This window comes from Calliphora vicina, chromosome 2 (genome assembly GCF_958450345.1).
Source record: "Calliphora vicina chromosome 2, idCalVici1.1, whole genome shotgun sequence".
Lineage (NCBI taxonomy): Eukaryota > Metazoa > Arthropoda > Insecta > Diptera > Calliphoridae > Calliphora > Calliphora vicina.
In genome coordinates, this window is record NC_088781.1 from 100,483,952 (window position 1) to 100,510,669 (window position 26,718).

Sequence of the window (26,718 nt, forward strand, 5' to 3'; positions counted from 1 at the left end):
GTGAATCGTAAATTAACCATATTATGGTTACCACAATCATGTAAATGGTTACTGTGACTATAATATAGTTAAAAAACTTGTAACAATATTGAAATGGTTACAGTAACCATGCCCAACTATATTTTTTCTCTGCGTGTATGTTGTCCGCCCTCGGTTTAGTTTGTGCCATATCATTCTGGGTGTTCACACACCCATCTTGTCTGAGCAAGTTCATAGTAAATGGTACTCATTTGCTGCTTATATTTTAATAACGGAATCCCGCATAGGAAGTCTATGTCTCCGTCAGGCATCATGGCGTCTTTTTGCACCAAATCATCAGCAACCCAGTTGTCTAAAATATCTACGTGTCCACATACCCAAATGAATATAAATATCTCGCCATCCTATTTAAGGATGCCCAGCATTCCTTTACTATGTTCGATGTTGTGTACATAACTGTCAAAGATTTTATTGCGTCTTGACTATCAGTATATATATGATATATCTCTGCCTGATATATGATATATATATTGTTATAACTGAGCCACTTGGCCGCCCTTTTAATATCCGATATTCAGCTTGAATCATTTGAAATTCCGAAAGATAACCTAATTCTATATTCCTGAATATAGACACCTCCGCCAACTCGATCTCCCTTTCTAGTACCGTCCGTATAGACTAGTGAAGGTCCATCCATTTATTCCGTATTGTATGGAATTGAGAAACCGAAGTTTCTCGATAGGAAGAGTCTGAGAGTGCAATAATCTATACTATCTGGGAGATTCCGCATACTTTCGATTATACAGTCGTGGCCGTATAATCCATGTTTCCATGCAACAATCGTACACAGAAAAAACTATTTCTTAAACCGTTTCAATTCAAATATTTGTCACAAATTGAACTGGTTTCAATTATTTCATTATTAAATCAAGTATAATTTTCGTAATTGAAACACATTTTTGTTATTTTTTGTGTTTCAATTACGAAAATTATCTATTCAATAATTTTTGTATTTGAAATTCAACCAATAACGAAAATTGTATATTCAATTGTCAAAATAATCAAATTCAAAACTCAAAATTCAATAGAAAATATCAAGAAATTTTGTTTTTGAGCAAATGAATACTTGATTTAATTATGAAATAATTGAAACCAGTTCAATATGGGATAAATTTTTGAATTGAAATATAATTTTGTCTGTGTATTTAGCCTGAAGGCTGTAGTGAATGACATTTTTCTGGCCACTAGATCCGCCGTTATCCAGTTTAATGTTGTTAAGAACGACTTTGTTGCAGTCGTTATCGGAATTGCCATTCTCCTTAATACCTTCTCGAAGAGCATTAAACTTGAGCTCAACTTCATAGAATAATATCGGCTTGATGACCGTATGCATGTCTATGGCCTTCCTACAGACATACATTGCCGTCATGGCTTTGGATATCCTTGATAGGGTATTGTGTTTCCAGGATAGTTTACTGTCCAGAATAACACCCAAGTATTTGCACTGTCCGAGAGTGTTAGTTCAACACAATTTAATCGGGGTAGAGAGAAATAACAAATCTTGTACTTCCTTGTGAACAATACAAGTTCGGTTTTGCTTGGGTTCACTGTCAGTACTCCACCGACTTAGTATACTGAGTGCATTCTCCAACTGCTTTGATATCGTGCCCAAGTGGATCCCAGAGACTGCCATCTGCGTAAGCTACAGACTTGATCTTATGGGCACGGCTACACGTTCAATATATATTGACGCGATCCAGTTTCGCGACATTTATTGAACGTGTAGCATGCAGTATTGATGGATCGCAATACAAATCGCAGAATAACCTAATTTTGCGTGATCCATTACAATGGATCGCGATCCAAATATTACAATATATATTGAACGTGTATCAGTACCCTATAGTTGCAGATACATTACTAAAGGCTCCTTCTAATGTATCTAGAAAGACCACAAATGTAAAATGGTCAAATTCAAGGAATTTCTCAATGTGCCATACTAAGGAGTGATGTGCTGTCTCAAAATATTTTTTCATGTAGACATGTTGAGAAGAAGATAATGATCTTGTTTTAAAGACACTCGTATGTGGGTGTCGATGATTCTCTCAAGGGTTTTAAACATAAAAGGTGATAAACTTATTGGTCTAAAATCTATTGCTTTGATGTGTGACGTTTTCCCTCTTTTTGGAATGAATTTCACAGTGCATTCGGTCCATCGATTTGAGACGGGCATGATAAATAACTATCAGTCAAGGAGTGATCAGCAGGTATTATGCCATCCGGGTTCGGAGACTTGTAAGAACCGAAGTTACGACGGGGTTGTCCGATTGTACGGCTGGGACATATCTAATGGCAGATTCCCAGATAGTGAGTGTCCATGAACACTTCTAGTGTCTCAAGTCCATCAGTGTTCTACCTACCATCCTGTTTCTAAATGTGTTTCTATTGGATCTTGCGCAGACGGCTGGTCTCGGAGGATATTTCCAAAGTTTCTCCAGGATTTTCTTTTTTCACTTCTAACCTGATTTTTAAATTTAGTCAACATATCCATTAGGGTATTCGAATTATTCGATTTTTATCTTGTTCGAATAAAACGAATAATTCGAATAAGAGATTTTAACTTGTTCGAATAATTCGATCACAGTTTAAAATTAATCGAATTATTCGAATAATTCAATTTTTTTTAAAAAGTAAAGAATGAAGTTTTGATGTCGGTTTTTTAATATTTTATTGTTACAGAAAAACAAAAAATAACGTTAAAGTTAACAATTCTAGTATTGATAATGTTAAAAAACATTCGAAAACAATGTCCATCATTAAATCTTCAACAGAAATATTCTGATCAGATTAACTCCCGAACAATCTACAAAACAATTGAGTTTCCGTTTTGAAGCTATGCTTTTCAAAATTTGAGCTAGTTGGACATGATCCTGAATTCAAATACAATATAAAAGTATTAAGAACTTTTTTATGTCGATTATTAATTCGGGTTTTAAATTGAGTAACTAATTCTTTAGTAAATTAATTATTCACTATTTCTAAATTATTTATAACAATTTGTATTACACCCTCAAGCTCTATCAACGTTGCCAAATCTTTGCTTAATAAAGTGGTCTTGGGGAATTACACAATAAAGGGAATCTGTCCAAAGTCTGATATCATTGTCAGTGAACGTGGCTAATTTGAAGTCAGGCAGTGCATGATTGACGTATTTATAAATACGCAAAAAATTTATTACCATGTTAGACAAAGATGTTCAACGATGTTCAAAATCATGTATAAGACGAACTCCGTGCTTTTCTTGCAAAAAAACTTAGTTTGCAATATTTGTATTTATCATTCGATTTATTAAATATTTTGCAACACTTACGTACGTTAATAACATCACTTAAATATATTTATTTTAAGATAATGGCCATCATCTATTTCAATGTAATCATTATAAATGTCATCCTCAATATCACTTTCGACGTGAATATTTTATTCCGTACCTTTTATTTTCATTGGTTCAAGTCCTAAGTTAAACATTTTTAAAGATTTGTTTTTAGAATTGTAACTTCTTGCAGTAATATTTATATATTTATAGAAGGAGCTATCGGAACACTCATCTACAGTGATCGAAATTCCCTTTGTCTTTAGTTATTTATCGAATTTCAGAAACAATACAATGTTTGTGAGTCATTATTACTTATTTAAATTTGAAATTATGAAAAATATTAAGCAATTTAATAAATTTATATATTTATATGAACATTTATTCGTTTTATTCGATTATTCTACATAAAATGCTTCGAATTATTCGTTATTCGAAAATGGCCATTTCCAAATTGTTCGAATAAGTATTCGTAAGAAATTATTCGATTAATCGAACAATCATTATTCGAATGAATACCCTAATACCTATATCTAAAGACCACCACGGGGGTCTACCTTTCCTCTACGAACACAGGGAGTACACGTTCGCGTTATATCCAAACTAAGATAGAGTGTGAGATTTTCTACAGTGCTTTCGATATCCCTAGTGTTGCCTATCATAGGGGGTGAGGGAGGTAATTCATATCGTTTGTAAAAAAGTGGGTTTTTACATTTTTGTTAGTTAGGGCGTTTTAGGTGACTATATAGGATCCATTTTTATTTATTTAAAGAAGTCACACTTGATTTTATTGATTGGAGTATTTTATTGCAATTATTAACTTGCAACCAGTACCTAAATCATCCATTTAACTTAAAGTGCGAGAATAGTTACGAAACACTACGAAGAGAATTTTTGAAACAAAAGAGTGGAATTCGGTGAAAATATTAGCTCCGATATTACAAAAATAGACACAAATTGTGAAATCGGAGAACACATATGAATTTTTCGGTAAATCTTTTGGTAGCAAATATAAAGGTGTACTCGATTTAGGAAATTGAAATTCCTTTAAAAAAATTATAAAATCATTATAAGTTCCTTAAGAAATTTTTTTTCTAGGAAGCAAAGAGTAATAGCAATTTCTCAGCTGAAATAATAGGAAAATTCAATATTTTCTCAATTTCCAAATTCAAACTCTATTATTTTTGGACACGTTAAAGATATTGCTTTGAAACATACCATTGCCATATGATTTGTTATTTCTTTTAAAGACTAACAAAATTTTAAAATTTTGTCTGAGTTGCCCCACTTCGAGACCCTACAGTACCGCTATTAAGGGGATTTTGTCTGCGATTCTACTAAAATATTCCATAATATTGCTTCATGTTAAGATGTTGTTCAATATTATTGATAGGAGTAGCTATTGTTGGTAAACCGTTGTAAACAGCAATGTTTTTTTGGGTCCTTTTGACACATATTTCGAATCACTGTCAAAAATGCAGAAGAAATGAACTTAAAGAGTTTTGATGGTGTTGTTGACAACACGTAACAGTTAATTAACAACAGCAACAAATAACAAACAACAAATATAATTTAAACAAGGACAAGAATTAAAGGATACAAAATTGAAAGTAACTTTATTGCCAAAGAAAAGCAAACAAAAAACGCACAATACTTGTTGAAAAATTTTTATAATTAACAACAATAATATGAGCATAGAAACGATAATAACAAATAACAGCAACGGCAACTAAGTACATTAAATGTGAAGTACAGCAAAGTAATTAAAAAGTTTATAATTGTAAAATAAACAACTCACAACAACCTGTTCAAGTAAATTTATTTTAAACATAAACTAAAACAGGACTGCGCCATGCAATTTCCTTTCCACTCCTTCTATCCTTTCCACCGCAAATTTGTTCAAAAAAAAAATATATTGACATAGAAACATTTATACATCCATTTTCAGTTTTAAGTACGGTGGATTACAAAGCGAAGAGAAAGAGAAATAACAATAATCATTTTATCATTCATTAAAGTATTAGAAATACTAGAAGTATAAATAATGGGCTATAAATGAAATCTACTCAAAATGAATTAAATTCACTCTATCTAATAGGAATGTACTGGTTTTATAAAGTACATTTCAGCTAGACGCGGCGACAATTATAGTTGCCCAGCAAAAACATGGTAATGGCATGCAATTACTCAATACCTTAGTTTTCAGTGACTACTACATACCGTCGGCATTACTTAGAAGTAGTTGTATAATGACTTGTATATTTTCTAGTCATTTGCATGAGAACATTCTGTTTTTACTGATAACGGCTTCTGTGACACCTAACTACCAATGTGTTATTTTTGTCATTACTTGTAACTAGTTTAAGTGATATTAACGTAATGACATATTTACAAGCAGTTACGAAAAGTACTTGAAGCAAACGACATCGCCGGGTTAAAATAATGACTTAAAATCCTTGGTTATAAGTATTGAAGTGCCAGAATTCTGCATTTTAACTTATTACTGTTTTTTCATATGTAAGGATATAATGTAATTGGTTTAGATCGATTACTTTCCTACATTAGATAACCAAATAATTTTCTTTCTATACTCAATTTTGGCTTTTGGTTTTAATTTATTTTAACATTGGTTGAATATTTTCCAACAATATTGAGTTATTTTATTCTATTTATTTCATTAACTAGACTTGATGAGTATTTTTTTTTTTTTTTTTGAATTTTTATCTTTTAGTTTATTTTTTTTATGTTTATTGGTATCCCTACTACTATTCTTCACCGAGTAGTAATAATTTGCAATTGGAAATTTTAACATATAACATTTGTTAGATAATTTATCAGATTGTTTTTCCATACTTGACTTTACATCTTCTTGAAATAGTAGTTACTTGTGTTTGGTTGAATAGCTAGTTTCAAAATACTGATAATGGAGGAGCTGGAGGAGACGCGGATACTCCGTTAAGTAGGTTAAATAGGCCAAGAACTCGTTTACAAGCTCGTATAGAGGCAACTGAACAAAGAAGTGCTGATAATCGCGTTCGCCAATTAGTTCACGATTCATTAAGAGAATTTAGAAACGAAATAGGTACAATGATAACAGACACTATTCGAAATTTATCAATAGGAAATTTACAACACAATACACAGGATAGACAAACTCAACGGACTGATCAAGAGGATAGAGATGAATATGGCTCTTCTGCACCAAATAGGTTTATAGATTTTGAAAATGATAGGCCTAATAATAGATCTAATATCGCACATAATGATCATAATACGGAAAAGGTTCTGAATATAATTCGAAACTGGAGAATACGGTTCACGGGAGACATTTCGGAATTTACAGTCGACGAATTTATATATCGAGTGAATACATTGACTAATGCAAATTTACGTAGTAACTTTCAACTTTTATGTGAGCATGCACATATCCTATTTGAAGGCAAAGCTTTGAAATGGTTTTGGAGATTTCATCGCAGTTGTGAATACATGGATTGGACTGATTTGTGTGACGCTATGAAACGTCAATTTAAGGATTATCACACTGATTTCGACATAAAGGATGAAATTTTAAAACGAAAACAGAAACCTAATGAGTCATTTGATGTATTTTATGATTCAATTATTGTACTGTGCGACCGATTACGGACACCTCTTTCGGATTATGAACTGTGTGAAATGATTCAACGAAACTTAAGACCCGAAGTTAGACACGAACTGTTACATTTAGATATAACTCGTGTTGCTCAGTTACGTCGTGCTGTGCGTAAGCATGAAAAATTCGTTCAGGATATGGCCACTTCTAATTCCAATAGACGTTCATTTGAAAAGGGACGTGTTTCGGAAGTTGTTGGTGGAAAAACACACATTGGTTTAGAAGATGACTTGGATGAAGGTTTGGAAGTTTGCTTAGTGGTACAGAAAGGAAAATGCTGGAACTGTGATAAATCTGGGCATAGTTTCGTTGAATGCATGGAAACAAGAACGATATTCTGCTACGGATGCGGAACAAAGAATATTTACAAACCTCAATGTCCAAACTGTTCTCAAAAACGGGGAAACGCGTTGAGGGATGTCCGTTTAAGGAAGGACGGGCATCCAATATAAAATCAAACATTTATGAAAATAAAACGCAACTTGATGAAACGAATATACCTGATATGACAATTAAACCTGATGAGACAAACAAACCTGATTTAACAAATATACACCCTTTGCAGAGACCTTATCACGTTCGGTTAGAACAGTATATTCGTACTAGAAATAAAATATTTAATAATCCTGACATAGATCAAAAGCCGAATAGATCATCAAGAATAATTCGTGAATATTATAAAAGGCGAAAACTTTTGAGAAAATGTGTAATTTCTTCATTAATAGCAAAGGCCAATGACAACAGACCTTATATTTTACTTAATTTACAAAATAAGAATCGATTTGCACTATTGGATAGTGGTGCGAATGTTAGTGTTATTGGGGGCGAACTGTGTTTAGAAATAACTGGAACCAAAGATTTTAAACGTGGAATTGGTAGCGTTAAAACTGCAGATGGTCAACAACAACGCATTCTAGGTAATATATCTTTGGATATCAATTACAACGGACAGACAGTGTCAATGGATTTTTATTAATTCCGACTATATCTCAGGAAATTATATGTGGTATGGATTTTTGGCGAAAATTTGGTATACAAATTGCAACAATAAATAAAATTGATGAAATTTTTATGGAAGAAGATCCAAACAAAATTACAATGACAACAGTTCAAAGGCAACAACTTCAGAAAATTATTGATTGTTTTCCAAATTCGGAGAGGGATGGTTTAGGATGTACATCTTTGATAACACACAAAATTGATACAGGTAATGCAACTCCAATCAAGCAAAGGTATTATCCCATATCTCCTGCGAGAGAGAAACTTTTGTGTGGAGAGATTGATAGGATGCTCGGTTTAGGCGTAATAGAAGAATGCCCAGCTTCGCCTTGGTCATCTCCTGGAGTCTTGATAGTGAAACCTGGAAAAGTAAGATTTTGTGTGGATAGCAGAAAATTAAATTCCGTGACTACTAAAGATGCTTATCCGATTCCAAATATCGACGGTCTAATTTCCAGACTTCCTCCAATTTACTTTATATCCAAAGTGGATTTAAAGGATGCATTTTGGCAAATAAAATTGGACGAAGATTCAAAGCAGAAGACGGCATTTACAATCCCTAATAGACCATTATACCAATTTACACGAATGCCATTTGGATTATGCAATGCCCCACAGACAATGTGTAGATTGATGGACATAGTTGTTCCATTTCATTTAAAGACAAACATTTTTGTGTATCTGGATGACCTTCTAATCATTTCTAAGGACTTTGATGAACACTTAAGACATTTACAGGAGGTGGCTACACAATTTCGGAGAGCGAATTTGACTAGCAGCTTTGCTATAAAGAAAGTACAATATTTGGGTTATATCGTAGGAGAGGGATGTTTGCAAGTTGATCCGGACAAAGTGAAAGCAATTTCGGAATTTCCCATTCCTAAATCAGTTCGCCAACTTCGTCAATTTCTTGGTATGGCAGGTTGGTATAGAAGATTTATCGACGATTATGCTTCGCTTACCTTTCCTTTGACGGAATTACTATCAAAGAAGAAAACATTTTCATGGAATGATGAAGCTCAAAGTTCTTTTGAGATTATTAAACAAAAATTGACTTCAGCGCCAGTGTTAGTTCACGCGAACTTCGATAAACCATTCCTTCTGCAATGTGATGCTAGTATGCACGGAATAGGAGCAGTTTTAGCTCAGGTAGATGAAGATGGTAACGAGAGGCCAATTGCCTTCATGTCACAAAAGTTAAACAAGGCACAAAGAAACTATTCTATCACAGAATTAGAATGCCTTGTGGTCGTTTTAGCTATAAAGAAATTCAGAGCCTATATAGAAGGTCAGGAATTCAAAGTGATAACAGATCATGCAAGTCTCAAGTGGTTGATGAGACAGAAAGATTTGAATGGCCGCTTAGCGAGATGGGCTCTCAAACTACAAGGTTTTGAATTCACAATTGAACACCGCAAAGGTAAAGAAAATGTTGTTCCTGATGCGTTATCCCGAGCATATGAGAATGAGGATATTATAGCTGAACTGGATTTACAAAACTTGCCCTCAATTGATCTAAATTCAAGTGTATTTGAAAGTTCGGAATATATAAATTTGCGTAATGAATTTTTGAAGTCTAACTTACCTGATTACAAAGTAATTGATAAGTATATTTATAAAAGAACAAGATTTTCGTCAGGTGACGAAGATGAATCAGATTCATGGAAACTATTTGTCCCATTAGAATTACGAAAGGATGTCATTTATGTAGCTCACGATCTGCCAAATGCATCACATGGTGGCATTGCAAAAACATTACATCGAATTCGACAATTCTTCTTTTGGCCAAAAATGGTTATGGATGTAAAAGAATACATATCGAATTGTGTTTCATGCAGAACGTCCAAGACTCCTAGCACAAGTCTCAAACCACCTATGGGTCAAATGGTGAATACTGAAAGACCATTCCAGCGTATTTATATGGATATCATTGGACCACTTCCTCGAACAAAGAATGGAAATATTGGAATTCTAATTATTATGGATCATTTTACAAAATTTACCTTTTTGAAACCGTTAAAGAAATTTATTACGAAACCTATTGTTGAATATTTAAGAAATGACATTTTTACATGTTATGGAATACCCGAAATTATAGTGAGCGATAACGGCAGCCAATTTAAATCGAAAGAATTTAAAATTTTATTAGAAAAATTCGGAATCCAACACCAATTCACTGCTGTCCATAGTCCACAAGCAAACGCGTGTGAAAGGGTCAATAGATCAATTAATGAAGCTCTTAGGTCATACGTCCGTAATGATCAGCGCCAATGGGATGCTTACCTGTCTAGTGTTAACTGTGCACTTCGCAACAGTATACATCAAACAACTGGACGAACACCATATGAACTTCTTTTCTGACAAAATATGATCAATCATGGACAAGACTACAAAATTCTTCGTAACCTTAAACTTTTGGCTGAATCAGATACCCATATCGAACGACAGGATAATTTCACGATTTTACGAGATTCCATACAAACACGAATTAAGGATGCATATGAACGAAACACGAAATCCTATAATTTGAGGTCTAGGAAAAGGGAATTCAACATTGGGCAGGAAGTAGTACATCGTAATTTTGCTGAGAGTTCATTAGTGAATCACTTTAATGCCAAACTTGCACCAGTTGGAATAAAAGCAGTAGTAAGAAGGAAAATAGGCAATGTGAGCTACGAACTTGAAGATATCATTGGCGGCCATATTGGAATATATCATATAAAGGACATATGGACCTGATTACAATGAAACAAATTTTGGATTCGGGTGTCGCCTTTGTTTAGATTAAATTCTGCAGCAAGCTTGGTGTTTAATCTACTTTGTGATGGCGACAATTTTGATTCAATTGTGTTTAGAATTTATAAAATTATTAACGATTATTTTTTTTGAGTGTATAAGATTTTCATTTAATTTTTATGTCTAGAAAAGTTTTCAAAATTTGTATAGTTAGCATTGAAATTATTTTTGATAGTTTGATAAACAGTTTTCAAAAATTTTCATTCAAGAAAAATAATTTCATTGAGAAGGTGGTGTAAAAATATATGACATATATATATAAACTTACAAAATATAATTAATTGCAGATTTTTCTCTTAATTTAAATTGGTAAGGATGTGTTTATGTTGGATTAATATAGTTCAATGTTAAACTTAGATTTTCTTTAAAAATTTTAGGAATCTCGATTTACAATTGACCACTAAGGATTTACGCATTTGTGTTGTATATAATCCAATTCTATTGTGGTGGAAAATATATGGAAATACGTGGATCGATAAACTATAATTATTATTTCACAATCCTCCATATCCTCTTCATTCTCCTCAAATCTTCAGACAACAATATTTATCTGCTTGGAAGTATTACTTAAAATTCAAGATATAACAATATACCTGAAATTCAAGAGATAACAAAGAAATATCAACCAATCTATATCTTTGGGGTGACCAGATATTTAATTTTTGTTTGGTGATATAAATACTTTAAAACATATAACAAATAACGAGATTCATTTTTAACCTAACTTTATCTTAAATTGTTATTTTTTTTTTTATTTCTAAATTATATTAATTTTTTTATTAAATTATTTTTTTGTTTTTGCTTAAAATTAAATAATTGAAATTTTCTTATGGTCACCTTAATAAGTTTGAATACTTAAAACCTTAAAAGAGACAAATTTAAAAACCAAACTTTTTACTTAAATACATTCATAATAACACTATACTTTTAATTTTACCTTAAATTATACACACCCAATCTTAATCCATACACCTATTTTGACGTTGAAAATAAAATTTTAATAGTACATACTACGAAAATCATCTGTCATCGGGCGTCTGCTGACATCGATGGACCAAAGAATGTAAGTTAAATTGTTATTTTACTATTTATTCAACCATTTTTATTTTCAACATACACTCAACTAAAATATATATATATATATATATATATATATATATATATATATATATATATATATATAAAAAAAAGAAAACGTAGCATAACTATAAATCAGTGTATATTGAGATTTGTTATGTTTTAATATAATTTATAAAAATACATTTTGATCTACATACTTAAACATATATTTATGTTACGTTGATTTATATATAAACAAAATTATTCCAATATATTTAAAAAAAAATACCCTACATACTTCATATTTAATTCCTCAAACGTTTTGTTAAACTATTGATTTGGTCTATATTTCACTTTAAGTATTCTTTCTTATATTAAATACTAAAATTCTAAATTGTTAATTTGAACATTAAGAGTGACTAATTATAACAAGTAATTTTAATTATTAGTAACTGATTTCATTTTGTATTTCTGTTAATTTTGAAAATAAATATGTATTAATTCTTTTATTATGTATTTGACATAATGTCTTAAATCTTGAAATTTTTAATTACGAAAGGTGAAGTACATAGTATGGGGTAGGTCACTTTAATTTTTTGTATTCTTTATAGGGCTGACAATTCACTTATTAATTTCTGTCAGCATGGTGGGAGGGTAAAGAGAAAGTGTAGCGATTTCCATTCCAAGCTTCACAATACTCAATCAAGTCTAGGGTTTCTTCTCTTTATATAAGGATCGTTCTATTTCATATGTTTTCTATTTAGCTACCTAATTTTAAATCTTCTGTAAATGATTAAATTTTTTTTTGTATGTGAACTAATATAACTCACCCCACCGACGAGCTCAGCCGTTATTAAAGGTAGCTTCCCATTTCCCAAAAAGATAAGAACAACTCTCGAAAGAATCGTTACAGAGACAGACTGTGTAATGAAAGTCATCATATAAATTATTGTCACAAACAAATACATAATTACTGCAACCATATAGTATATGATTGCAGCAGTCGTATTACTGTTCAGTAACTGCAATATATTGTTAAGTTTTTACCTTTTAAAAACGTGGTTTATTTCCATTAAATAAACCAGCTCACATAGGTCAAAAATACACAATTTATGGCCAAAACTCAAATCTTGCGATGACATTTTTGGTACTGCAATGTTGAAGTAAACACTTGAAATGTACTTATTTGGACTTCTGTTTTTTGAAAAACCGTCTCGTTAGACCGCGATAAAAAAAAATAAAATATTTTTCGTAAATTAAAAAAATTTATACATATCATGTTGGTATATGCTTATCCAACAGATTTTTTAGTTAAATAAAGCAAATAATAAAATATTTCTTATTTAAATTATAGTTGATGATATATATTTTATATGTCAAAAGTTAAATTTTAAAAAAATTTGCTGATGTGCAGAATATATTAGATATATTTTATTCATTTTTTTTTTTATTTTTATACAGACTTCAGTAGAGAATAAAACAAAATGTTTACAAGTGTTGAAAAAATTATCAAACAGCGAACTTAGACCAACATGTCTGTCTGTCTGTCTGTCTGTCTGTCTGTCTGTCTGTCTGTCTGTCTGTCTGTCTGTCTGTCTGTCTGTCTGTCTGTCTGTCTGTCTGTCTGTCTGTCTGTCTGTCTGTCTGTCTGTCTGTCTGTCTGTCTGTCTGTCTGTCTGTCTGTCTGTCTGTCTGTCTGTCTGTCTGTCTGTCTGTCTGTCTGTCTGTCTGTCTGTCTGTCTGTCTGTCTGTCTGTCTGTCTGTCTGTCTGTCTGTCTGTCTGTCTGTCTGTCTGTCTGTCTGTCTGTCTGTCTGTCTGTCTGTCTGTCTGTCTGTCTGTCTGTCTGTCTGTCTGTCTGTCTGTCTGTCTGTCTGTCTGTCTGTCTGTCTGTCTGTCTGTCTGTCTGTCTGTCTGTCTGTCTGTCTGTCTGTCTGTCTGTCTGTCTGTCTGTCTGTCTGTCTGTCTGTCTGTCTGTCTGTCTGTCTGTCTGTCTGTCTGTCTGTCTGTCTGTCTGTCTGTCTGTCTGTCTGTCTGTCTGTCTGTCTGTCTGTCTGTCTGTCTGTCTGTCTGTCTGTCTGTCTGTCTGTCTGTCTGTCTGTCTGTCTGTCTGTCTGTCTGTCTGTCTGTCTGTCTGTCTGTCTGTCTGTCTGTCTGTCTGTCTGTCTGTCTGTCTGTCTGTCTGTCTGTCTGTCTGTCTGTCTGTCTGTCTGTCTGTCTGTCTGTCTGTCTGTCTGTCTGTCTGTCTGTCTGTCTGTCTGTCTGTCTGTCTGTCTGTCTGTCTGTCTGTCTGTCTGTCTGTCTGTCTGTCTGTGTGTCTGTCTGTCTGTTGAAATCAATTTTCTGAAGACCCCAGATATCTTCGGGATCCAAATCTTCAATAATTCAGACAAGCTTTCAAGAAGTTTCCTATATAAATCAGCAAAATCGGTCCACAAATGGCTGAGATATGAGGAAAAAACCAGGACAACCTCGATTTTTTACCTATTTTTTACCTATATCTGGATTACTAAGACATTAACATAGACAATATGGATATCTAATGATAGATATTTCGAAGACCATTGCAACGGCGTATGTAAAACTATAGTAAATTGGACCTATAATGTCAAAATCGGAAAAAATATTTTTTAACCCGAATTTATTTTTTCACCAAAAAAAAATTAAAAAACCAAAAATTTTTTTTAAAATTTAAAAAAAAAAAATTTAAATTTTGCTGCAAACATATAAAAAATTAAATTGGCCATAATATTCTTGAATATTCAAATCATTAATGTCATATTTGGGGACAACATATATAAGAAAGTCGTGTAAAATCATGGTGGTGGTCAAGCTGTGGTGATGTAAGTTATGCAAACAATAAAAAAAATCATGAATAAGAAATCAATTTAGAGATCAATAAAAGATACAACATAAGATATTTTTAAATTTCTCTACAACATTGTAAACTATTCAATTTGTGTCTTCTAATTTAATAAATTATTCAGTATTTTTACTTGTTGTGATTTTATCTAATTTGACAGTTTAATGTTTAACTAATACTCTTACAATAAAATATATTTATTTTATTTTTTTTTTTGTTACAAAAATGTGATTTCTACTAAACATATATGCCCTGTCTCTATTTAAAAGTTTACAAAATGCATATTAATGAATGTCACAAACTGCTGGCCACTGTCATGTAGACCCTTATCAAAAACATACACTTTATCCTTCATTTAAAGGAGATAAAGAAAAGAAAAATAGAAAACAAACAAATTAAAAAAAAAATGTAAGTAATTAAAAATGACTTACAAATTGTTTAAACAATAAAATCAACATAAGATGAGCATAAAAATGATAGAAGAAAATAAAGAAAAATTATCCTTAAATACTTAATCGCATCATTTCCTACACACACACATCCATACATACTAAGGATATAAAACAATCTACTGTTCTTTGCTCCTTATCGCTTTATTTTATTATCTCTCAATCTGAGACGACTGTTTGTGTGTGTATGTGGACGGATAATACTTGAATATATTTTCTCATTCTTTATAACATTTGATATTTATATGGCTGTAGGAAAGCAGACTAAAAAGTTACTTCTAAAGTTTTATAAGATTTGGAAACACTAAATAGTCGCCGGTTACTAAATCTAGATAATACTAACTAGATCATAAAACCGTTATGGTGTTATGGGATCAAGAATCACGTAGAAACATATTTAAAAAAGCTTGAAATCCACTGGCCCGCTTCATCGGATTGACTCACATACCATTATCCTTGGACCATGATATTGAAGCTAGAACTACATTATTTCACTTAGCGTTGGAAGAAATTTATTTTGTACAAGGATCATAATATCAGAATATATAAGACCTGGAGCCTTTCTTAGTGATCCTGTACAGGATTATATATTTTATATTTCTTCACATGTATCCTATCTTGTCGCATGTATCGTCGAACGTCATGAAAGTCAATCGAAACCGATTTTCCTTTTAAACTAACGATTCGAAGCTGCTCCTAAAGATTTTATATTTGACATCGATGGTTTCTATAAAATGTTGTAATAACGCTGAAAAATTAAATATGTCACTTCCGATATTATTATTAGTTCACAATGGAATCTACCAGATCAGTTATGTGCATTACATATGCTCATTTTTATCATCCCTACAATCAAGGGATTTTCCATTTAGCCATTTTCCGGCTAGATCTAGTGATTTTGTTTTCATTTAGCCATAAAAAATGGCTAGATTTAATCTAGAGGGAAGACTTAGCCATTTTATTTTGTGCTAGCCTTTTTTATTTTAAACTTTTCTTGAAATTTTTTTAAAAAATATACCAATATTTTTAATGACAAATGACAAAAAAAATAGTCTTTTTTAAAAAAAATCTTACGTACACAGAAAAAAGTTTCAACATAAATATCATGATTTGATTTCAATTCATAACATTTATAAATAATTTCCTACATATTAAGATTTGTTCATATCGAGCCCTTAGCGCCAAATTATCGTAAGCGACAAAACACAAATTTTACAGGAGAAGGTTTCTTTAATAATTTTGGAAATTATACATAAATTAAAAATTTTATGATGCGACATAATATAATTTCGTTCAAGCTATTTGTCTATTTTTCCAAAATTTTTATAAATTTTGATAATAAAAATTGAAAAATATGACAAAAAATATTTTTTATTGAATTTTTGCATAGAAATAAATTTTTCGAATTGAAATTAAATTTTTATTTATAAATAGTTTTTAATGAAATTTAACGGTTATGTAGATTTTTCTATTCAAAATGGAAAAATAAAAACGAATTTTGAAATTTATTATCAGCAATCCCGCAATTACCAAAAAAGTGTTGAAAAATTCCAAAAATGGGAATTTTTAGTTTTTTGGCTACAATAGCCATACCAGGTCAGGCGTTATCGGAACCCTTTACAAATTAATTATAAACATATTGGGTTACCTAAAATCGGTTACTATATTTTGATATCGAATATGCGATTTGAGAATTTTTGCCCTAAAGTTTAATTTTACATAAAAAATAGGTGTTTTTGAATGGACCTGGTCCCCTCGGTAACAACAATTTTTATTTTTTTTTTTCATTTAAAATATTTTACGAAAACTTAGCTTTCAGAAAGTATAAATTCCATATACATCGTCTTCGAAATTTTTTGCGATAACTTAAAAAGAAAAAGAGTTCTTTTTTCCCAAAAAATTTGCGAAAAATCGGACTTAGTCATTATTTTTAAATAATTATTTTTCTTCTTTGACACATACATGTGTTGTTAGTCCAATAAAGGAAAACTGAAGAAAGTCGGGAAATATTTGGATACGCTGTTATCAAAAAACTGGAGTAGGGTGGCTAAAAATTTTGAAAATTTATTTTTTAAATACGAATATCTCCTAAGCTATAAGAGATAATTGACGGCTACGTAGTGCTCGATGAGAAGATTCAATATATGTAAGTTTTATGAAATCGGAACTCAATCGAAGATATATGATCGTTTTAAAAATGTAACATACCCGAGGTGTCCTACTTTGAGGACCTTTGGTCGAGCCCCTGGTGGGTCCATGAGGTTCACGTTCAAAACTTAAACTTTGCTCATGTGAAATTTCATTCAAACCAATCTAATCATTTAGAAGTTACAGATTTATTTCCCTCTTTATTTTTATACCACTGAGTGTCGCTTACGATAAAATTCATTTACTGTAGAAAGTAAACATTAACTTACGATAAAATCTTACCCCCTATATTTTTGAAGTTATTAAGAATTTGGATATTCTGAGAACGCTAAAACATCAGTCGGTCCATAAAATTTTAATGTCTGCAATAAAAAAAATTTTTTGAAAATGTCGCTTACGATAATTTGGCGCTAAGGGCTCGATATTTTATGTTTCAAATTAAATCTAGAAGGCTTGAAAAATATAATATAAATTTTCATTTATATCATAATATAACTATAACAAGGTAGAATCAGTAGAAAAGTTAATTCTCAATTTTTCATGCCTTGAATTGTCAGACTTACATACATACATATATAAAATAAAAAATAAAACATCAAAAATTAAAAAAAAAGTTTATTAAGAATTTTTGTGAAGAAATCAATTTAACTGTTAAACCATATAACAAGAAATATGCGTGTGAAATGTGCTGTGTGTAAATGTTCATTTGAACTAAAGGATATAAGGTTTTTAAAATGTCCTGAACAAAAAATTAAAGAATGGAGTAAAGCTTGTGGCGTTGAGTTGGAGAAAAACCCCAGGATTTGTATGTTCCATTTTGATAACAGCGATTACATTGAGCTTCATCAAGACTCTAATACCATGTTCACACGACGGCATTATTCGTCATTCACGCTCTCATTCGTCATTCAACCCCCAATTGCAAACTGAATTACATGATTCGCCATACAAAATTTCAAGTGAGAATTACCTTGTTCGTACGTAATTCAGTTTGAATTACCTTATGAATTACGAACGAATGACTGTCATCCCTAATTTTTATCGATTATTTATGTATCAAAATCAGCTGTCCAAACAAAAATGTCAAAACAAAACAAAATAAAGAAAAAGATTTTTGAATTAAATAAATAAATTAAAAGAAATAAAAAGTCTGATTAAAGTTAAATTCATTTGTAGAAGTAGCAGCTCTGCCATTCTTTCAGCCCACACCTCTAATAATGCCCGCTAGCTGCCCTGGTCCCACTTGCTTGCACTTTTTCTTTTTTCTAATAATGAAAATAATAATTAAATTATATTTGTTTAATTAATAATGCTACAAAACTCTGCAGAGTTTTGGAGAGTATTCGCCCTTCAGGTTTCCAACACAACTTAATTATTATCTAGCTCATACGGAGATTATTGGTTTGAGTTTTATGGTCAGACTAAATGAATTTTTTTGAATTCTGAAAACTCTAAAAAGGCTCTAGAAAGGAAACTTGAGAAATTTAAATTATTTTAATCTATTATATGTCTCCCTTTATTTACAGAATAAACTGTTTTGAATTTTGGGTTATATCGAAAAATCTTTTTCACAGGAATTGTGCATGAATGGGTAATAGGATAACAAAGGTGTAGTGCAGCGAATCGCGGTACTCCACAAAGAGAGTATACTTATATTCTTTTTGAAAATTGAATATAAAAAATTAACAGCTTCTTTATTTCTCGTTCGTTTTCTGTGCGAATATTGTTACACATAGCAATCTTTGACAAAACATTATTTGAATCGATATCACTGTGTTCCCAAAAACATATATCTGAACATTGATAAATGCATGGTGTTCTACATTGCTCGGACTGGAAGGGTGTAGCAAGAAACAAAATTGCCTAATTCACAATTGATGTGTTGTAGAGTTGTATGTCATAAATATTTTTCAAACAATTTTTTCGAAACAAAAACATAACATTAATAAAAAAAACTACGACATACAACGCTACTACACCAATTGTGAATTGGGCAAATGTTTTTATTTATAAATTGATAACATATTCGGTATTCCGATGATATATAAATGAATACATATATGACGAATTTAAATCAATTCTGCAAATTTGTTGTCTTTCTCGAACAATAATTGCCATTTCGATGTTGCCGTTGTAGACAAATGGATAATATTAATTTGTTTAATTTTCAGAAATGTTAAGAGCTTTTGGACATACCATTGTTAATCTCGTAATGATAGCATAGCTCACAATCAGTTGGGATTATTTGGAATTCTGATATAGTATAATCAGAAAGGGAATCGTAACAGTAAATCTACTTAAAGTAGGAATTACTTTATGACCTTTCAGGAATTTTTTTTTTGTAGAACTTTTTCTATGACACTCGTAGATATACGTACTTATGTATATATTGGAGAGATATAGTTTACTGCATGCCATAAATTCTTAAATGTCTTATAGCTTTATGAATGAAGTATTTTTGTATATCTGTATCCATGTGTATGTGGGCCAGTAATAGTTGTAAGTATATGGAGATGTGTGAATGTAGTAGTAAGAGTAATATTTATGATATAAATACGAATTTTAAATGCCAGACATAATTTTTCTGCTCGTCCACGTCCTTTTTCCATTTTGTTTTTTTTTTTTTGGGTACTTTATTTTATTCGTCTGAATATGTTGACAAAATAATAATATTCGCCTACAAACACACACTCACCCATTTATGTAAACACGAAGGATATTTATGTTTGTGTATACATTATTATGTATATTTGTGTATTTGCAAGGATATGTATGATTCTGCAAACTAAACATCAACATTCAAAGGAGCATGTTGCTAAATATATAAAAACAGTTTGTAGACATTTAACCAAAAAAAAAAAAAATACGCCTTTGGTCGAAAGCGAATTGGAGTTTTCCATATTTTCCTTTTTTGTTGTTGTAAATGTGGTTGATAATAAAGATTTCGTTTCGTTTATTTTTAATCTTTTTGATTTTAGCCACAAGTCACTTCCTTTTTATTTGGTCTCTTCTTTTTCCCACATTTGCCCAAATATAAAACTGACATTTCGTTTTTTTGCTGGTAAGGATATAAGGAAATATGACTTAAAATGTAAATAAAACAGGATATGTCATGAATATAGAAGGTGGCCAGTTGTGAGACAGTTTGGAAAATTTAAGGAAGAATAATTAATTAAATATATCAGTTTAAATAAATTAGTTTATATGTTGTAAACAAAAATCTGAATAAACTATTTTATGATGGTAGTAAAAATAATTAAAAATATATTCAATGCATTTACATAACCTGTATGATTTATCGATATCAAGTGGAGATACCCAGCAAAAACTTTGCTTACCTAGTAAGCCAGCAAGTATAATTGGAGCAAAGCGATAACTACTTATTATTTGACTGAAACACTACTTACCGTTGTTCGAGATTTTTAAAAAATTCAGGGGTCAAGCTTACAAATGTACTTACAATCAGTTGAGAAATAAGTAGTAAATTCACAACAAGAATATGTAGCTAAAAAAAAAACACAAAAAATATTGCCTTGTGTGGGAATCGAACAGTCACATTATTTGCTTGTGTTTGATAGTCAAGCTGCTAACTCACTGCTCCATGTACGAGTTATTTTATTGTAAGTTAACAATAGTTTTAACATCAACATATAAATGAATATGATATGAACAAAAAAATTAATGGCTTTGACAGGTGGCGAACCACTAACCTCCCGTTTTCCAGTCAAACACACTAGATAGCTGTGCTAAATGCAAAAGTTCATTACCAGCCTGCATAAAAATAAGTACTTATTCTAGTAAATAAAATAATGTGCTGGGTAACCACCACTCCTTACAAAAGAATGCATGAAATAACTAGTGGTCATTACAAAAATTCACAAAATTTTTCCTGGGTAAAAGTTCAATTGGATAAAAGCTAAAAATAATAAGTAATAAATAATAGAGTTGTCAATTATTCCAATTAAATTTAGTTCGAATCGATTGATTTTTTAAATTACCTCGAATATTCGAGCGAATAAAAAATAAATATATTATTCGAATAATTTACTAAAATATATCTAAAAAAACGGTTCCTAATAGGAAAAAAGTTTCCAAAGAATTCCTAGTTTTTTTTTTCGATTAGTTCAGGAGTTATAAAGAAAACCGTTATTATAAGTACTTTTTTCATACAAATTCATATAAAAATTTAAGTAAATAGAAAACAGACACAGTTGAATCAATCTCAATTTATATGATAAAACACAGGTACTTAAATTTTTATAAAAATTTGTATGAAAAAACGTACTTACGGAGGGTTAAGGATTATTTACATTTTAAATTTCAGCTCATTCGGATCATACTTTGATTTTTGGTGATTTTTTTTAAAAAATTGTGGTGTGTAAGTTTGTTAAGCGTTATTTACATCTTTGGAGATCCCCACTGAAATCTTCCGACAAAAATTTTCGTAGAATATTTTATTCCTTAAATGTCCTTTTTGAATTGAATTTTTCAAAAAGGAGAGGAGATTGAGGGTTAAGATAATCTACAAAAATGATCCCTATAAAATTCCACAATATAAATCTGACATATGAATTCTCTCAGACATTAACTTACATTTTTTTCAGTTAGTATAATACTCCCTTCGATGAAAAAACTAAAACTTTGACCCATTGTAAAAAAATCTGACCATCTGGACTACAAGTTTATTCTTCAATTCTACAAATTATCTACAAGCCCTTTCAGAATTATAGGGTCACTATTCTGTTCCAATCAAAAGGTCTCAATTTGTTGGACAGTGTTATTGAAAAACTGCCAATTATTGGGAGTAATTTCATTTTAACCTTTAGGTGTATTAGTTCGGGAATTAGTTAAATTTTGTTGGGATCTATTTCAATGGGAGTAATTTCATTTGTTAGTACCACATATTGGGGCATAAAAAACAGGGTTTAATTTTTTGAAAGCAGATAGCGATTATAGAAAATTTGACATAAATTACTTTTATGAATACTTATAAGTTTGTTTGGATCCGCTATTAGAAATAAATCAGACTATGTAGGTAAAATAAATAAAATTTTAATTGTCAAATTCGAATATCTCGTATATTATTACTCCCTGTCTATACTTGACAAATATTTATCATAACAAGTAATGACGTTTGTTGTCAAGACAAAGTTGTCTGAGCAAAAACACTAACAATTTTATCATAACGAAGCAATAATACTAATAAATGGAGACTATACCTAATAATTTTTTATCTTTACAACCATTTTGAAGTTTATCATGATAAAAATTTATCAGGGATAGACAGGGGGTAAGAGATAATAATATATATAGCAAGACATTCCATACATATAAAAGACTTTTAAATTGGATCGATAACCGAATTTGGCATCATTTTGAATTTTTCATATACCCGAGATGTTTAAAGCCCGAATTAAAAACTTACATATTTAGTTCCTCTTTTTTTACATCCCCACTGTACATCGGTAAAATAAGTAAAGGCCTAATTAGTTTGTACGTTCCGTAATGAATCAGCTGTTTTGTTTTTATCTTATGGGAAGTTGTGTATGTAGTTAGTTTTTGTGTAACGTTGCCGTTCTGTTACGGATGAATCTGTTGAATCTACATAACGGTACAGAACAGAACGATACAGAACGCAAAGACTAATGGAGTCTTAATACTATTTGGTTATTTATCATTTCAGTTTGATACCTTAGTCAAATAAAATACCAATATGTATAAGGAGGAAGAACAATTTAATTGTATAAAATTTAATTAAAGTGTTAATATCTCTTTAATCTGGCCACTTTATTGTCTTGGTTGAAAAAAATTTCATTATACAAAATGATTTTTGTGGTCATTTATACGCATCAAGTATTTATTTTTTGCCAAAATGATATTTAATGTTTTTTATTGTAAAGCATACATTTGTGTTATTATTGTGAAAAAAGAAGCATGTACATTAGGGTGGCCATTATATTGTAATCGGTTCTCCCAAGATACTGAAAATTTTAGCAAAATCGGATAACGTTTAGAGGTTGCACATTATCTTATAAGTTTTGAGACAAACTGACATATCCCAGATTTTACATTTAAAAATATTTTTTAAACGAAATTTCAAAACATCTAAAAAATGTTCTCAATTCTAATAAACCCTAAATGGGAATTCAAAATTCAAATTGCATGTATTTTATATTTTTTATGTTTTTGATCACAGATATAAAATGGTTAACAATGTCAGCAAATTACGAATACAAAGTATAATAAGTAACTTAAAGAAACAATCTGAAATTAAATATTGGAAAATATGCTACGAAATGTGTTTTTAAGAAAAAATGTAAATGTGTGTTCAAAAATCAAATTTCTCGAAATCATCACATTTTAAATCGGTACCCACGCTAATGTTTATTAGGTCCAACTATCGGAATTTGGGGTTAATCCTCTTTTTTCCAATTAGAAAAGAAACAAATATTTTAAATTTTTTTGAAATTTCTTTTAAACAAATTTTGTAAGTATAAAATATGGGATTTAAAATACAGAGCACTAGCGATAATATGAACTAATTAAAACCAAGCCAGTTCACTTTTGCCATTGCAAATGGCATCTAATAATCTACAAAAATATATTTTTAAGAAATAATTCTAAAAAATTTGTGACCAAGAACTAAATTTTTCAAAAATTTTTTGAAAATATAAAATTTGTGATATGTATGCAATACCACAAGTAAGAAGAGCCGAATATAACATGGCTGTGCCGAATCTTATATACCCACAAACAATACCGGCATTGATTATTGTGCGTTTTCCATTAAAACTGTTGTTTTGTGTTAAGACCTATTTGGTCGCATAGTGGGATGGGAATGAGATATCTATCAAAATAAATGTTTTAACACAAAAATTGTATGTCTTGAGTTACAAAACATTTATTTTGATATACATCCCACTCGCATCCCACTAAAATTGGTCCACAAATGGCTGAGATATGAGGAAAAAACCAGGACAACCTCGATTTTTGACATATATCTGGATTACTAAGACATTAATATAGACAATATGGATATCTAATGATAGATATTTCAAAGACATTTGCAACGACGTATATAAGACTATAGTAAGTTGGACCTACAATGGGTGAAAATCGGAAAAAATATTTTTTAACCCGAATTTTTTTTCACAAAAAAAAAGTTGAAAAAAACAAAAAAAAGTTTTTAAAATTTAAAAAAAAAAAAATTTAAAAAAGAAAAATTTAAAATAACAATCGCAAATTTTTTTTTGCAAAAAATGAAAAAAACAACTGAAAAAAAAATAAATTTGGTTTACCTAAAAATATTTAAAATTTTGAAGTATATAAGATTCGGCACAGCCGAATATGGCACTCTTACTTGTTTCATATAAAAGTTTCAATACCAAACATTTTAGATTAACAAAATATATTTGGGGAAATATCATTCCCGTATGTCCTTTCTTCGAGGCCCTATTGTGCCAACAACAGACGGATGGACATAGTTAGATATGTACTTTTCGGTTCTACGACCAATATTTCGTATATGGGTATAAAAATTATTTGTAATTTAATCTTTTTCATCATTTAATTTTTAAATTTGTTTGGAAAATACATATTGTTATTTGACCCATAACTACAAAGTACAAATAACATGTGCAATCTCTAAACGTTATCCGATTTTGTTAAAATTTCCAGCATTTGGTTTTAAGATGACGAACAATTTGAGACTTTGGGAGCACCGAAAATCGAAATACTAAAAAAATATGTGACACCCTAATATACATCTGTGTATATAGTACATATATAAAAGCATATACTACAGTAAATATATGCATAAGTTAAATATTTATTTGATACGACAACGGTTTTTTTAATACGATGACGTTTTTCTTATATGTCTGTATTAAGTTTGCATAACCAGCAGTTAACCAAGTAGTCAATGTATCCCTTGTAGACAGTAATTGTCACTAATGTCTGATCACTTATCTGATTCCAATTTTTACATTTTAGATCATTTGACACGTACGTGCACCTTGTAGTGCAGAAAGAATTCAATTTATTACTTTATACATCCCAAGTAACCTATTTAAAAAAAACAAGTAAGAGAGCTATATTCGGCTGTGCCGAATCTTATATACCCTTCACCAAATTATACTTAAAAATATTTTTATTTAAATTTTTTTTTTTAATGTTTTAAAATTTTTTTTAAAACATTTTTTTTTTCCAAATAGCTTTTTAATTTTTTTTGAAAAAAGTTTTTTCAAAATTTTTTTTTTTAAATTTCTTTAATTAATTTTTTTGGAAAAAGAATTTATGACAAAAAAAAAATTTTTGATGAAAAAAAAATTCGGGTTAAAAAATATTTTTTCCGATTTTGACCCATTGTATGTCCAACTTACTATGGTCTTATATCGAGGTCTTAAATCGAGGTTGTCCTAGTTTTTTCCTTATATCTCAGCCATTTGTGGACCGATTTTCTCGATTTTAAATAGCGACCGAACCGGAAGAATTTCGGAGATATTGATGTATGAATCGTGTATGTAGTTATTTGGGGGCTTCGGAAAGTTGATTTCAACACACAGACGGACATAGCTATATCGATTCCGCTATATATAACGATCCAGAATATATATACTTTATGGGGTCGCAAATGAAAAATGTGGAAATTACAAAAGGAATGACAAACTTATATATACCCTTGCCACTCATGGTGAAGGGTATAAAAATTACACACCTGATGTAATCTGTTGGAGAGTTGTCGGAGGAAGATTTAAAAGCAATCGGTTATTGGACTGTCTATGATATATTCTTTTAACTGACTAAATAACTAGTTATGTTGCTGATCAAGCAACCAGTTAGGTAGCAGTGGATCTATGTAACCGGTATGTGAATCCAATATGTTGACTACTTTGAATCAGATATCATTGTAACCAAACAGTGTACTTGTTAAAATAAATAGTAACGTAACTACTTATGTAACTATTGATAAGTAAAATCACTAGTTCGGGATAGTCACCTAGAACTGCTGGGTAATGTAAGAAATTACATGAGTATGTAATCACACAGATATAAACTTACACAATGACATCGTATTTCAACTTGCAGCTTAATAAGTGGAAGAACTTTTGTTATTTTGGGGGCCAGTGGGTTGAAAATTGGAAATAATTGTTGATTGTTCTTTTTTGGTCTGTTCTTTTGCATTTTAAACAGATCCTTTGATAATTTTTATCAAAAGTATGTGTTTATAGGCTCATTTATATGTTTTTCCTCGAGTCCTGCCAGAGATTCATTTGTTTTTTTTTTTGGACCAACATAAGCAACAACGTAGACGACCAAGATAACAAGAATGGCAACAATCTACGAAAACCCATTACAATTTGCCATTAAAAGGAAACCATGTCTGTCTTCTTTTATGTGACT